The sequence below is a fragment of the Amblyomma mixtum genome, chromosome 3 (assembly GCF_055824585.1).
Source record: "Amblyomma mixtum isolate Tamu chromosome 3, ASM5582458v1, whole genome shotgun sequence".
NCBI classification, from domain to species: Eukaryota; Metazoa; Arthropoda; class Arachnida; order Ixodida; family Ixodidae; genus Amblyomma; species Amblyomma mixtum.
The window spans coordinates 325122107-325138832 of NC_143014.1; positions in this window are offsets into that span (position 1 = coordinate 325122107).

Consider the following 16726-nt stretch of genomic DNA (forward strand, 5'->3'; position numbering starts at 1 on the left):
TAACCGCAGGGGCCGTTCTTTTGATCTCATGTGATGTGATAAAGCCTATCATTTTATTACCCCTGTAGCGAAAAATAAAGCACTTGTAAAGCAGCGTTCGACTCTGTCGTGTTATCCACTCCCTGTAGTATTCCTAACAGCCCTACCTTCAAATTTAAATAATGAGTAATTAACACCACAATCTCCCACTGAAGCAAATTGCAGGTTACTAGTTGTTCTCCATGCCGAATACTTTTCAGGATACTTTTCAGGCTTTCAGGAAGCACGCAGTGGGTAGTAGGTAAGCTTTAATGAATGCGTTTTCATGAGGTACTTGGGGTAGCCGGGAGTAGGAAGCCGTCATGGATTTTGTGGCTGTGAATATGAGGGCTCAGATTACAGGCACGGTGCAGGGCAGGGGTGATTGAAGCTCGGCCTGTCGTACGTCCATATTAGGCGGGCGTACGGCGTGAGAGGCGAAAGGGACGTGGTACTGGGGTGGTGTGTAATGAGGACCGCCATGAGAGTGTCAAATAAATCTAGGTGGAACTTCCGAAATTAGAGCTAAGTGTGCAGGATCTGGGCATGCTTCAAGCGATCGCAGCGCACTGTCATGCGCGGCGGCTCATAGAGTCATAAACAGGACGCATAAGTCGAGTGATGAAGCGCGGCGCTAGCAGTGTTGGATAATATCGTGAGCAGTAAAAAGTCAACGGGTGTGGAGTTTGGCTGGATTTTGGGGTTTATGCCACTTGAGTCTGAGCGACGTTCTAGGATAACCTTGCTTATTTTCGGGACGGCGGTACAGGTTGTATGATTGTTGCGGGTGAGTGGAGAATGACGTGCGCGGTAGAATCACTCCAACATAATGAGATAGCAGGACGACACCCATAATACTAAAAGTGTAAAAATTAACTGTTGCCACTTTAAATTCAGATAACGACCGGCCGGTTAAAAGGTTAGAAGCATATAACGCTGCGTTGTATATATTTGTGCCTCCATTCATCAACGCCCATATATCGTAAACTCAAAAATAAAAAAGGAAGAGAATTTTATTTTAGAAAACGTTTTCATCGTTTAATTCAGAGTTGCGGTTATAACACAGAGATTGAACAGTGAAAACAGTTCGGCTCTTCCATACCGACAGTTTCAGGGAAGAGGGCAATTAACGTTTAAAAATAGTAGTTTTCAGGTTTAAAGTTTGTGTTCTGCACCACATATGACGGGCATCAGGAGAGAAGTGAATGAAGTATATTTTCAAGCTACATAACTACGACTGGAACGTAACTTTTTAGCCACTACAGATCGGTGCCGCCTGGACACAATTAGAGGTGTCTAGGTGCTTCCTAGTAATAGCTATAATAAGCATTAATAACTCCGTAAAATCCATTACCTTCGGCCCCGTGGCTTAAAAGATATTGATAATTGATTCGGGAATATGAAATTTGCGCGCTTGTGACACGGCACCTGTTCCGTGGAGTGACGTAATTTTGTGGGCATCGCTGTCAATGCTACGCAGTCGCGCAGTTTCTGAATCTGACGAGAAATGGTGCAAGTTTGTCAAGCCAGAGCGCCAAAAGTTATCACGTTTCCAAATTCAAAGCAGTTATTTGCGCAATAATAGTGGATAGCTCTAAATCTGAACATGCATGCTAAAGCTATATTTGCAAGAGTCCTCCTCGCTGTTATTGTAAACAAGTTAACTATTAGAGAAAACATATTCACCTTTTTCCGGGCGTCAATGGTGATGGAATGGCCAACGTTTAACCTTTGCAAAGAACAGTTTTTAACGATTAGTATTCCACTCCTACCATACACAGGGTAAATAAAGCACTACAGGAGTGAAGTACGCATCCCATTTAGTGCAGAGAATGCTCTGACTGGACTAATTCTCCAGTAGTAGATTATAGTATGAAATCACGTGAACCACGTTATGGGAGTTTCAGATAAGATAGTGCACTTTTGTCTCTCGAGCAAGTGTGATTCACAGCAGCAACTCAAATATTAATCGAACCTGGTCTTTACACACGTAGCCGTCGCGGGTGAGGTCGGCTAGGTTAAGGGACCGGGATAAATAATAAATGGGCCTGTTAGATAATTCTAAAGGCCTCCGTATTTGTGAATCAATTCTCCACGGTTTCACTTCGAGCTGGCATTTTGCGCCTTCTTCTGGGTGAACGACACTCAGCCTCATTCCGTGCTCGAGTGGCCACTGAATAAAGTCATCCAATTAACCTTTGTGTAGTTGGAACCGAAAAAGTAGCCGCACGGATTCGCCGCCTTTAGTGAGCATTATTCCAGGCGAGATGCAATGGCCGCGCAGGTACACGCGCTCGCTTAAATAAGTAGCACACCCCACCTACAACGCTTTTTGTTTGAGTGTTTCCACACCGTTTACAAAAACCTCCCAGTGCTGTACTTGTAGCTTGTTGTGCCCAACAACAAGGCCAATGCTTTTCAGTGTTTCAGCTTTTGCAGCGTCGTTTGCACCTGCAAACCGTGAATATTTTTCACCGTTCTCTCGCATCACATTCACTAACTCGCCTTTAAGTGTCTCTTCCAATGAGCCCATCCTTGTGGAGACAGTGTTGGTTGTTGACCATTTCATCTCTTCATTAGACGCGGTTATTTCGCTAATGGTTTGTGTTGCTTGCGACAGTTCGCGCTGCAGCGTCTCTGTGGAGACGTTCTGACCGTGCGAGATTTCGTTCAGTCGGTCGCCCAGCGCTCTGCTCTCACTAAGCACCTGCTCCAGAGGGGCCTTCATTTCACGGGCTTGCTCTTCCAACACTCGGCTCGAAGCTGTCGAAGCACGTGACTCGTCTCGGCGCGCAACCTGTCCTCCGCATTCAGGTGCAGGAGGCGCCCCCTGGTTTGCACAGTTCGACCTCAGGTGCGCGCACACGTCGCTGCATAGAACCGAGGCCGCGCACTTGGGGCAGCGAGTGGAGTGGTGTCCACAGTCGCGCTGGAAGTGTTGAGAGATCTCCGAAGCGGCCATTACAGCAGCGCAGCCGTTTTCTTCGTTCCAGCACGTAGCCTGGAAGTGAGGAATATAGTGGAACATAGAATCTCAATTGGTGCATTGTTTAGGGGAGTCCCCCAAGGTGGAGTAGATTTGTTATAAGGGAATAATTACTCATCGACATTCACCCTAGCGCAGCCATGTGGCTACAAAGGGAAGCTATACAGCTTTCTCAGAAACTTCGTAGTTAAAGAAAAATTCCCCTGGCCCGGGGTTCGAACGTGTGACTAGCGCTTCATCGGAGCAGTCGCTCTACCAACGATTTTTCTCTAACTACGAAGTAGCTAAGAAAGCTATATAGCTTTCCTTTGTAGCCACATGGCTGCGGTCGGGTGGATGTCGGTGAGTAATTACTCTGTTATGATAAATTCTCAATAATTGAAATATAATAAGAAAAATTGCATATAACGGCAGAAGGGAACAGGCAGGCTTTTCAGGGTTTATTGGTTCGAAGATTAAAGATAACCGACAGATAAATATCCGCATAGATAGCTAGATAATTGAATTGAATACCGTTTAGAGGAAAAAAAAGGCAGTTTTCGACAATGGAAACGGAAGTACAGCATGCAGTGCGGCCCAGTGAAAGAAAGAATGAGCTGCTTCCATTCATATGCCTCAGTTAACGATTCTCGAGCAAAGAGGAAATCAGACAGTGAAGAAAATATAGACTGAAAGGTGGATATTGGAGCAGGGGGGGGGATACTTTGTGGGGTTTTAAGTCGCAAAGCCGCGTACAGGCTATGAGATAGCTCCAAGGGTTTGTTATACATCTTGGAGTTATTTAACGCCTTGTTTTTATTTTTTCATTATTTACAACGTATGTTCAATTTATTATTCTATGTAAGGGTCATTAGGGTGCTCTGTAGCCACTCGTGCCTTGACCTCCGAAGGACAGCCGGGAGTATATGAAAAATGGGTAAATAAGCGAGCACTGACATCGCACAGCTGCATGAAAGTGCGGCCGCCGAAGCCGGAATCCGGTCGCATGCATTTGGGGCTCGGCAGCCGAAAGCCACTGCCACTAAGCTCCCGCACTGAATGCTGAGGAGTGGGGAGATTAGAGGGAAGCTGTTCATGTAATATATTAGGTTGTGAAATCCATGGTTCGACGGAAACCCGCCTGGTCGGAAAATTCATGGCCGGAAGTAACAAGCGCCGACCACTCGTTAGACACAAACAAAAACAAAAAGAGACGTTTAGGCTCCGCTACGGGAGCCTTGTTCACAATTTCTCTTCACAATACCTCTTCACAAACAACTCTTTGTTTTTGTTTGCGTCTAACGATTGGTCGGCGCTTGTTATTTCCCGACATTTGGTTGTGAAACCGAAGCACAATTTTGGCATTAAACGCAAAACTCCTGCAAGGTATGTTTAAAACGTAACGCTGAACGACTTTCTGAGCAAACCCTTCATTAGATATCGAGACGAATATGCGCCAATAATGCACTAGCGAAATCGACGCAGGAGCGTTTATACTCGGTCGGGCAACCAAGTCGCCGCCAAGTGACGCGCGAACCACGACGGTCATGCAGCCTGAAAATGGTGTCAATTCCTGACGAAGCAGAAAGCGCATGCCGCCGAAGGCCCGCTTTTCTGCACGATGCGGGCAAACAATAAACGCTTGCATGAAGAACTGAAAAGCGCCCCTGGCGAGCAGTGATGGTAGCGGCGCGGCTTCGCTCCACCCGACGGCAAGGCGAGCATCAGATCATCGAGGTGGGTCAACCAGATGTGCCGCCGCCATAGAGTTTCTTACTGTTACCTAGAGGAAAGCTGGCGGCGCTACATTTCAGTCACCATGGACGCTCAAAGCTTCATGGGACGGCGAGCTACTTGTGGCGAGACAGTCGTATTTTTTCGGGAACACGGAGTGGCACTACTGAGATATTTCATTGCGAAAACGGTGTTCACGTGTGCGCAGACGACTTTCGCGCGAACGCAGTGTGCAAAAGCCATAGTAGTGAAAACGCAACGACACACGACGACAATAAAAGGTTTTACTTTTCTGAAATGCCTTTAAAAAACCTCTCAAAGTATCTAAGCAACAAGATTTTTTTTAAACATATTTCCTTTTAAAAGTGCGCCTGTTAATTACGAAATATTAGTTTTTGTAGTATTCGTTACTTGGCCAATAGGAAAGCTAGCCATCTCTTATTTTGGGCGAACTTTGCATTTACATGCTTTTCTGCTCATTTGTTGAAATTTACAGACAGAATATTGAATGTTAGGATATTCGTAGTTATCGAACAGCTTTATTTTTCTATTATTTTTTGGCCAAAAGTTGTAGTTCAGCAGTCGGTAGCTCACCGCCCCATGATGCTTTGAGCGCATGTGGAGGTTGAAGTGGTCTTGAGGAGTCTCCATGCAAACTTCCATAGACGGGTTGCCAGCTTTCCCTCTAGGTAATAGTAAGAAACTCTAAGGCCGACGCCCCCTCGCTCTCAGCTGCGCATCTGCTGACAGAGCGCGATGACATGCAGTTCTTCCCAGCTTGGTCACCACTCGCGTGCTCCGTTTTACTTTTGGTGCACCTGTAACATCCACCCTCAGCTTGTTCGTCGGCCCACCTATGTTCATTTTCAGCACGAACGGCTAAGTAGTGGAATGTCCTCCACTCCGCTGCTAGGATTAACGTCAAGCACTGAACTGAACAACACTACATAATTAGAAACCCCCAAACTCACATGAAAACCCTTTTCAGGTTTACTTAAGTATTGGAGGTAAACTTATTAAAGAACTAAGGATTTCAAATGTAGCCTTGCTAGCGACAGCTACTCAGTTATAGACGAACCGGCTACCTGTGTCACCCACTGGCGTCTTACAACTGATGCTTGGGTAAGTTGGTATGCCATTTCAAAATTGCTAACACCATCATAACTTCCCAGAAACCAGAAGCCTCAATTCTTTTGCTGAGAGTGCTAAGAAGGGGCTGCTAAACGCATGCGTCCTTGGACCATTCGATGTGTGCGGCATCAAAAATTTAAAAATAGATTTTTTTTTATTTTTTTTTGGGGGGGGGGGAATGGCGTAGTATCTGTCTCGCATCTCCGTGGTCACCTGAACCACGCCGCAAGAGAAGGGATTAAGGAGGGACAGGTTACCCTGTTACTGTGCCTGCTTCACACCTTTGTGTGAAGCATGGGTGGGAAGGTTTAGTTTTGGAATATCTGAAATGTATGCCGAGATGCCCTTTCACAGACTGGTACACATTGTTATTGTTCTCTTTTAGGCGTTCATTGATCCATCTTCCCATCTAGATCCATCAAGAAAAGCAGCTTCTGCTTTTCTAATCAATTAGCTTGAAGCGAGAGTAATATTCTTACTTGATCAACACAAAAAAAATTCATTAATTAAAAAAAAATCCCTTGTGCTCCTTGGTTTCTGTGGCTGTTGACTTCTCTCATATTTATAACGAGCCCCTCATTCCCCTTCTCCTATATATATTGAAGCGGGTAGACGGCGACGACGACCAAGAGCGTGGGAAGAGTAGAAGACGACAACGAAGTTCGGACTGTGTTCTCGGTGCCGCTCGCAGCTGTTCTTTTCTATTTGTAAATATTTGTAAATATATTCTTTCCCGCAACATATTTGGTGGAGGTGCGGCTTTCCCCTACGTCTACCGACGACGGAGCTCCGCAGCGGCCGCCAGTTGCCTTCACTCATCATGACCCAAGACGCCTCCCAGCAAACCTCAGCCCCGGCCATGACATCACTCGTTCTTTCTCCCCCTCGTGACGCTGGGACATTTTCTGGTACCGACAACACTGAGGTCGACGACTGGATCAACATGTACGAGCGAGTGAGTACCTACAACCGCTGGGATCCGACCCTTATGCTCGCAAATGTAATATTCTATCTAAAAGACACCGCCCGGGTCTGGTATGAGACCCACGAAGACCATCTAACCAGCTGGGACGTGTGCAAAGAGAAACTCCGCGAATTGTTTGGACGGCCGCTCGGCCGAACACTTGCCGCTAAGAAGGACCTCGCCTCCCGAGCTCAAACATCTACGGAGTCGTATGTGTCGTACATTCAAGATGTGCTGGCCCTCTGTCACAAAACTGACGCCAACATGCCCGAGTCTGACAAAGTCAGCCACGTGTTGAAGGGAATCGCCGACGATGCCTTCAACTTGCTCGTATACAAGAGCTGCACTACAGTCGACGGAATTATTAAGGAATGTCGACGCTTCGAGGAAGCCAAAAGCAGGCGTATTAGCCAGCCGTACACACGCCTCCCCAACACGGCTGCGACTTCTTCATGTGAAGACCTGCGACACCGCCCAGCGCCCCCAGAAAATGTGACCCGCATCATCCGACGCGAGCTCGAAGCTATGTCCCCTGCCCCCCTGCATCTACATGATGGCGACAACCGCTTACCTACCATCTCTCTGGTACAAGCTGTCGTCCGCCAAGAGCTTGCCAACCTTGGTTTCCAGCCCGTCAGCCGTGTACGGTCTTCACCACCACCCGAAATCACTGCGATTGCTCCTGGACAACCTTCGTACTTCACTCCACGTGGCCGAAACCCTAACGACTGGCGGACAACCGACGACAGGCCCATTTGTTTCCATTGCCACTGCATTGGCCACATCTCCCGCCACTGTCGAAATTATTGGACCCGTCGCAGCACATACCGTCCTCTCAGCTCCCACCGCGACGACGAACAGCCCAGCCACTACACGCCCCCTCCAGCCCAGCACAGTGCTACAGTCGACGGCCAGATTCCCCGCTCCAGCCGCTCCCCGTCCCCCCTGCGTCGACAGTCTCGTTCGCCCCAATGCCGTCGCTCCTCTCCTGGCCCCTACGGACGCTCGCAAGCGGAAAATTAGACGCTGCAGTGTCTGGAGGTGATGCTGCAGTACAGCCCCACTCCCAAAATCCTCGATTAGCCCTTCGCGCACACCATAAATTGCTCGCCATTCATGTCGATGGAGTGCCTGTGAGAGCCCTAATCGATACAGGCGCGCACGTATCCGTCATGAGTTCAGCCCTACGACGACGCCTCCGAAAAGTACTGACCCCTGCACCCAAAGCCGTTCTCCGCGTTGCCGACGGCGGAACGCCTCATGTTGTTGGACTATGCACAGCCCGTGTGACCATATCCGGCCGCCATACATCCGTTCTGTTCTCTGTTCTGGACCAGTGCCCTCATGAAGTCATTCTTGGCCTCGACTTCCTGTCTGAGCATTCAGCCCTTATTGACTGCGCCACTAATGTTGTTCAGCTTGACCTTCCTCTTTCTGCTGAGTCGCCGTCCCCAGTTATACACCGTCTTTGTGCTGTCGACTTTGTCCGTCTACCGCCTCAAGCCGCAACTTACATTTCTTTCTCATCTGTTCCCCCTGTACCTGATGGTCACTACGTAGTCACTCCGGAACTTGACGTCGCCCTGACGCGCAGCATTGCGCTTCCACACATTGTATTTACAATGTCGGCCAACCGAGCGTACCTTACGGTCCTGAACTTTGGTTCATCCATCCAACCGCTCCCGCAAGGCATCTCACTCGCCACGCTGTGCCCTGCTGCCGAATGTGTGATATCAGTGGTGGACAGCTGCTTACCTTCCACTCAGCAATGCCGGTTGCCTGCGGCCCCATCAACAGCGAACCCAACGGACGACTACGCCGACATGATCGCTTCTGACCTACCGCCGATGCAAGCTCGCGATCTTAGGTGCCTCTTATCATCTTTCCGCGACATCTTCGACTTTGATAGCCGTGTTTTGGCTCGGACCTCTGTGGTGACGCATCACATAAACACCGGTGATTCCGCTCCTCTCCGCAGACGTCCGTACCGAGTGTCCAGCGCCGAACGCACCGTCATAAATCAAGAGGAGGACAAGATGCTCGCAAAAGACATCATCGAGCCCTCGTCAAGTCCTTGGGCTTCACCAGTCGTCCTGGTGAAAAAGAAGGACGGCAGCTGGCGCTTCTGCGTTGATTATCGGCACCTCAACCGCATCACAAAAAAATACGTATATCCACTCCCAAGGATCGATGATGCCTTAGATTGCCTCCACGGCGCCAAATATTTCTCTTCAATTGATCTTCGATCGGGGTACTGGCAAATTGCCGTTGATGAAAAGGACCGCGAGAAGACCGCCTTCGTGACGCCTGATGGCTTATACCAGTTTAAAGTCATGCCGTTCGGCCTCTGTAACACCCCGGCTACCTTCGAACGAATGATGGACTCCCTTCTTCGTGGTTTTAAATGGTCCACCTGCCTCTGTTACCTAGACGATGTTGTGGTTTTCTCGCCTACTGTTGCCACGCACCTCGAGCGCCTCTCCAATATTCTGACAGTGTTTCGTAACGCCGGACTTCAGCTGAACTCATCGAAATGCAAGTTCGGTCGTCGCCAACTCACTATTCTCGGACACCTCGCTGACGCTTCTGGTGTACGCCCAGATCCGATCAAAATTCAAGCTGTGAAGGACTTTCCTCTTCCAAGGTCGTCGAAAGATGTGCGCAGCTTTTTCGGCTTGTGCTCGTATTTTCGCCGTTTTATCAAAGATTTCGCCGGCATCGCTCGTCCCCTCACCGATCTTCTGAAGAACGACACCCCCTTTGCCTGGGGCCCTGCTCAAGAGAACTCATTTTCATCCCTCGTCCATTTGCTGACCACTCCGCCCATCTTAGCGCATTTTGACCCGTCGTCTCCCACAGAGGTCCGCACCGACGCCTCCGGATATGGCATCGGCGCCGTCCTAGCCCAACGTCAATAGGGTCAAGATCGAGTCATCGCTTATGCCAGCCGCCTACTTTCAGCCGCAGAGCAAAATTACACCATTACTGAGCGCGAGTGTCTTGCCCTTGTCTGAGCAGTAGCTAAATTCAGACCCTACCTGTTCGGCCGTTCAATCGCTGTTGTCACTGACCACCACGCTCTCTGTTGGCTGTCTTCATTAAAAGATCCCACCGGTCGCCTTGGTCGCTGGGCATTGCGCCTCCAAGAATACTCATAATTCGTCGTGTAAAAGTCAAGGCGCCATCACCAGCACGCTGGCTGTTTATCCCGATACCCTGTGGAACCACCTGACCTAGAGGACGCTGAGACCCTGCCCTGCCTCTTAGCTATCTCTGATCTTGCCGATATCGCCAACGAACAGCGCCACGACTCATCTTTACGACCTATCTTTGATGGCATCCGTTCTGCAAACCGATCTCCGTCTCTGAACCTTTATGTGCTCCAGAACGGCATTTTGTATCGCCGAAACCTACGCTCCGATGGCCCTCCGCTCCTGTTAGGATTTAACGTCCCAAAACGACTCAGGCTATGAGGTTGGTTGGTTGGTTTATGGGGTTTAACGTCCCAAAGCGACTAAGGCTATGAGAGACGCCGTAGTGGAGGGCTCCGGAAATTTCGACCACCTGGGGTTCTTTAACGTGCACTGACATCGCACAGTACACGGGCCTCTAGAATTTCTCCTCCAAAGAAATTCCAGCCGCCGCGGCCGGGATCGAACCCGCGTCTTTTGGGTCGGCGGCCGAGCACCATAGCCACTGAGCCACCGCGGCGGCTCCAGGCTATGAGGGACGCCGTAGTGAAGGACTCCGGAAATTTCGACCACCTGGGTTTCTTTCACGTGCACTGACATCGCACAGTACACGGGCCTCTAGAATTTCGCCTCCATCAAAATTCAGCCGCCGCGGCCGGGATCAAACCCGCGTCTTACGGGCTAGCAGCCGAGCGCCATAACCACTGAGCCACCGCGGTGGGGCGAAAGGAATAAATTTCAATCACTGTAAGCTTTTTTCCTGATCGGGGGTGCGGTGGTTTCCTACAAGGGCAGTTTCTCCCACAATTCCGAGCGTTTGTTTGGAGGACGCACACCACGGAACGAGCTGCGGTCGAGCTCCGGTCGATGACCGCGCGTTGCAATTCATATTGAGCGCTGTAGTACGTGTGGCGATGAGAGAGCGATATGGGCTGCATGCGTTGACGCTGACAACTCTGAGCGAACTCTCGCGATCAACCCTTAACTGCCACCTGCCACTGTGGCCAGGTGGGTGGGGACTTTTACCACTTGTGCGGGAAAAGATCCCGATGGCTATGTCTGGGAAGGGTGGAACAGAACAATGCAAAAAGGAGGAGGAGTGTATGGTGATACATCAAGGATAAAATTGGCAAAGAATCAAATAAACTTACAAAGAACATGTCAGGGTATCGGGTACAATTGCTGGCAAAAGGACATGGCTAGATGTAGTTTAATTAGGGACCGGGGACAAATGCAGGTAAGGAGACAGGGATCTAGTTAAGTGAATCAATGACGATATAATGCAGTTTCGAGACGGTACCTATATTGTTCTGCTTCGAGACATCAATGGCGACATCGAGGATATGGATGGATACACAGACTGTAACCGGAGGTTAATGCTATACTTCTGTGAGCGGCACAACCTAGTTGTTGTCAATAGAGACTAAATGTGAGGGAAAAACCACGTGGGAATACAGCAACACGCAGTCAACCATTGACTACTTTCTAATGTCGCAGGGCATCTATAGCAAGCTCGCAATAATGGAAATAGACGGAGAGAGGAATTATAGCCTAGGAAGTGATCTTAAACGTAATAGTCTACAGTTGGGAGCATCTTCGAAAAACGTAGCGCGAAAAACAAGACACAGGTAAGGTGAAGACAGGACACGAGCGCTTCTCACGACTGAATTTTTTATTAGGAAGGATATCAGAATATATACCATAGATATGGAAGCGAAGAAGAAAGAAGGAAAAACAAACTAACAACTCAAAAAAAGAACAAGACGAGGAGATAAAAGGCCGGCGTTGGAAGCAGGTACATAGCATAGCAACATAAAACACGTGCACTGTTACTTGACAACCGATTGGAGGTACACAATCTCACTTTTTGTTAAGGCGATGGATGCGTCACTAATACACTTTTCCCCCCCTTTTGCGATATAGAACGCTTCAATAATCTCTCTTGTACGTTGATAATATGCTCTGTCAAGTACTACAGTCTTATCGAAAAGGGGGCGACATTTACATTCTCGGCAATGCTTCGGTAAATTTGTGAAAAATACTATGTAGGGCAGACCGGGCGCTGTCTAAATGTCCGGCTGTTCGAACACAGAAATTCTTTAACGCCAACAGCTCTTGAAAATTTACCGAAGCATTGCCGAGAATGTAAATGTCGCCCTCTTTTCGATAAGACTGTAGTACTTGACAGAGCATATTATCAACGTACAAGAGAGATTATTGAAGCGTTCTATATCGCGAAAGGGGGGGAAAAGTGTATTAGTGACGCATCCATCAGACAGAGCATATTATCAACTACAAGAGAGATTATTAAGCGTTCTATATCGCGAAAGGGGGGGAAAAGTGTATTAGTGACGCATCCATCGCCTTAACAAAAAGTGAGATTGTGTACCTCCAATCGGTTGTCAAGTAACAGTGCACGTGTTTTATGTTGCTATGCTATGTACCTGCTTTCATCGCCGGCCTTTTATCTCCTCGTCTTGTTCTTTTTTTTTTCAGTTGTTAGTTTGTTTTTCCTTCTTTCTTCTTCGATTCCATATTTATGGTATATATTCTGATATCCTTCCTAATAAAAAATTCAGTCGTGAGAAGCGCTCGTGTCCTGTCTTCACCTTACCTATGTCTTGTTTTTCGCGCTACGTTTTTCGAAGATGCAATTGCTCCGACTAGCCCAGTTTAGCTTACTTGTACAGTTGGGAGCCCTGGTGAGAAGAGAAATGCAGCGAAGTCAAAAAGACAACGAAAAATTAAACGACCACAAAATAGCGCTAATAGCAGTAGACATAGATGAAGCAATCGAGAAACGCCCCACGGAAAAGTGGGATTATAATCAGTTAGAACTACTCATCAGTACAAAAATGAAACAAGTGAGAAGAGTAAACCGCTGGAGAGGAAAGAGGAAGCCACGAAGCTGGTGGAATATGGAAATTAAGTGGGCCAGCCAAAAACGACGCCCGGCTTCAAGGGAACACAGAGAAGCAAAGAGGGCGCAGTTATATGAAGAAGAAATAGGCCAAAAGGGGAACCTTTCGACAAAAAAAACAGCAAGTTCAGGTCCTCGTCCAGGCTAGAATAAAGCAGTCCTCTGATTAATGGCTGGCTGAAGTTCGCGATGCAAATAAAGGGATAAAGGGGGGCCAAGAAAATTCTAGAACCATATAGGCTGGTTAGAAAAAACAAATCAAAGAAAGCAGGAAGAGATTAAACATGGTGAGGGAAAATGTTTAGAGGGAGACGTTGCTGTGAACTACATTACGTCAGTTATAGCTGCGTCATTTAACAAAGGAAATAGGGTAATCTCCCATTCTGAAGGAGCAACACAGGACAGCACAATAGAGAACAGCTTAGAACTGATTAGTCTTAAATGGAAAAAGGCGGAAGCAAATATTCCTAAAATCGCATCCACAGGGATAGACAAAATTCCAATTAAGCTGATTAAGAACTTGGCCCAAGAAGCGAGGAAACGCTGATAAAGCATTGGGGTCAGTCATAACAAATAAGCAAATTCCGCACAGCTGGAGACAGAGGAAAAAATGAATTTGATTTATAAAGGGAAAATAAGGTAAGATGAACATAAAATCCTTCCGATCAATTACGATAACGTCTGTTATATATAGGCTGGCAATGCAGGTGGTGAATTTAAAAATGTATTCATGGGTAGATGGTAATAGGATACTCGGAGAACTTCAGAATGGGTTTAGAAGGGGTAGGCGCTTAGTTGATAGCCTGTTCGTGCTTACCCAATGCATAAAAATAGCTAAGGCGGAAAACAGACCTCTATATTTAGCCTTTCTGGACATAAGCAGTGCATACGACAACGTGAACAGGGAACTCCTGTGGAACATGTTAAAAGATGTAGGTATCGGTGATGAGGTAGTTGATTTTCTACAGGAAATCTTCCGAAATAATAAAGTTGAAATTACATGGGAGGAATAAAAAGTACCACAAGTTTGGGGGTACACAAAGGATTAAGGCAAGGTTGTCCTCTATCACCACTGCTGTTCATGCTTTATGTGATAAATATGGAAAGAAGGCTACAAGAATGTAATCTACGTTATAATCTGCCGTACAGATTAAGCGGAAATGTAGTTGAGCAGCGGCTCCCGCGTTTAATGCATGCGGATGATATTGTACTGTTAGCAGACAGCCAGGAAGATTTGCAAACTCCGGTTAATTGTTGCTGAGGCGAAGGAGACGCTTTAGGTTTCAGTTTAGGGCAACTAAGTCAGCTGTGATGATTTTCAACTATACAACTGATCAGGTGCTTACAATACAAGGCCACGAAATACCCAGAGTGGCCGAATACAAATATCTCGCGATATGGCTAACCGAAGGGCAGATATATACAGAAAAGCGCGAACAGTCTCTTCGGGCAAAAGGGCGAAGAGATGCCGGGATAACGAAACATAGGGCATTTTGGGGGTACAACAAATTTGAGGTACTGAGAGGTATATGGAAAGAAATAATGGTGTCTGGGCTTACATTCGGGAATGCGGTTCTGTGCTTAAGGGCTGAAGCTCAGTCGAGATGAGAAGTAAATCAGAGCTGTTGGAAGATTAGCACTAGGTTACCACGGCAAAGCAACAAACGAGGCAGTACAAGGGGATATGGGCTGGGCATCGTTCGAAGCACGGGAAGCTAAGAGTAAAATCCTATATAAAGATCGCCTGACGTAATTGGACTGTAACAGGTGGGCAGCTAATTAATTTAAATACTTATGCATAAAGAGCGTTGACTCACAGTGGCGGAAAAGATCTGGGAAACTAACCAGTAAGTATGCCGGACACGAGGACGAAGAAAGAAAGAGCATTAAACGACAGGTTAAAAAAGCGGAAGTTAAAAATTTATTTATTTATTTATTTATTTATTTATTTATTTATTTATTTATTTATTTATTTATTTATTTATTTATTTATTTATTTATTTATTTATTTATTCGATACTGTCAATCCCATCAAGGGTCGTAACAGGGAGGGCATTAAAAAGTACAGAGGCGCACAAAAAAAATAGCAATGGTAATTAATCGAAGTACATAAAAAATATGACCCGAGATTATACATTTTAGAAGATACGTATAACAAATAAACCAGAATGAGGAGCATGTGACATGATTTTGGCGGACAATAATACCACAAGTGAAAACACAAACGGAAGAAATAACTTCGTAATGACATATATGAACTCAATAAATACTAAGATATAAGTAGTTGATTTTCCACATGCGTGCTAAAGGAATTTAATGATGGATTACTAACAATGGATGTGTTCAAGGGGTTCCATTCGCGTATAGCACGAGGAAAGTATGAATATTTGAAAGTGTCAGTAGGGAATGAAAACTCGTTTAGAGTGTGTATGTGTTTATTACGTGTTTGTCGCGTTTGTGATTTTGGTGTGTATCTTGAAGTGTCGACTTTTAATTGATTGTGTACGAGTTGGTACATGGTTTTAAGGCGCGCTAGTTTTGCTCTGTTTTGAAGGGTTTGTAGTCCTGCGTGTTTGAGTAGTTCTGTTGGTGAGTCTGTCAACCTGTGTTAAATATACATTTGACCGCCTTCCTCTGCACTGCTTCTATTTTTTTAGTAAGCTTGTTAGTGAAAGGAAACCAAAAAACATTAGCATACTCTAGAATTGGTCTGACATATGTGTTATACGCAAGGAGATTTGTTTCTGATGGTGCTAGTTTGAGGCGGCTGTTAATGAAAAATAACTGTTTTAAGGTGGTTGATGTGACATTGTTAACATGAGAATACCATCTGAGGTCAGAGGTCAGTGTTATGCGTAAATATTAATACTCGGACACCGAATCAAGAGGAATAAGGGAGTAATTACTCATTGACATCCACCCGAGCGCAGCCATACGGCTACAATGTTTAGGGGGATTCCCCTAAGCATTTGACCAACACTGTTCCCACTTCGAGTTATTGATCAATTCGCCCTCACCCTACCATAAGCTTGCCGTCCGGGTTAGCTCAATTGGTAGAGCGACTGCTCCGGTGTAGCGGTGGTCCCGGGTTCGAACCCCGGACCAGGACGAATTTTTCCTTAATTACGAAGTTTCTGAGAAAGCTGTATAACTTTCCTTTGTAGCCGCATGGCTGCGCTCGGGTGGATGTCAGTAATTACTCCCTTATTACAAATCTACTCCACCTTGGGGGATTCCCCTAAACATTTGACCAAGACCGAATCAAGAGGAATGTTGTTTAATGTGTACTGGAAATTTGATTGGTGTATATTTCTGGTTACGGATAAAGAAACTGATTTTTTAACATTAATAGTCATCTGCCATTCTTCACACCACTTGGTCACTGCTGTTAAAGCGTCATTTGAAGCGATATGGTCATTGCGCAGTTAATTTTCTGGTGAAGAACACAGTCATCGGCAAAGAATTTAATATTGTCAGAAATACTAGTAGGTAAGTCGTTTATAAAAATTAAAAATAATACTGGGCCAAGAACACTTCCTTGTGGCACACCGGATGTAACATTAGTTGTTTCGAACTTAGCATTGTTAATTTCGACGAATTGAGTACGGTCAGTCAAATGATCAACGATCCAATCTACTATAGGGCCAGCTCCAAGGGTTGCTTTAAGTTTCATAATAAGCTTGGAATGTGATACGCGGTCGAAAGCTTTCGAAAAGCCTAAGAAAATGAGATCAGTTTGTTTCTGTTGATCAATAGCGAAGGATATGTCATGAGTAAGTTCGATTAGGTGTGTGACTGTAGAA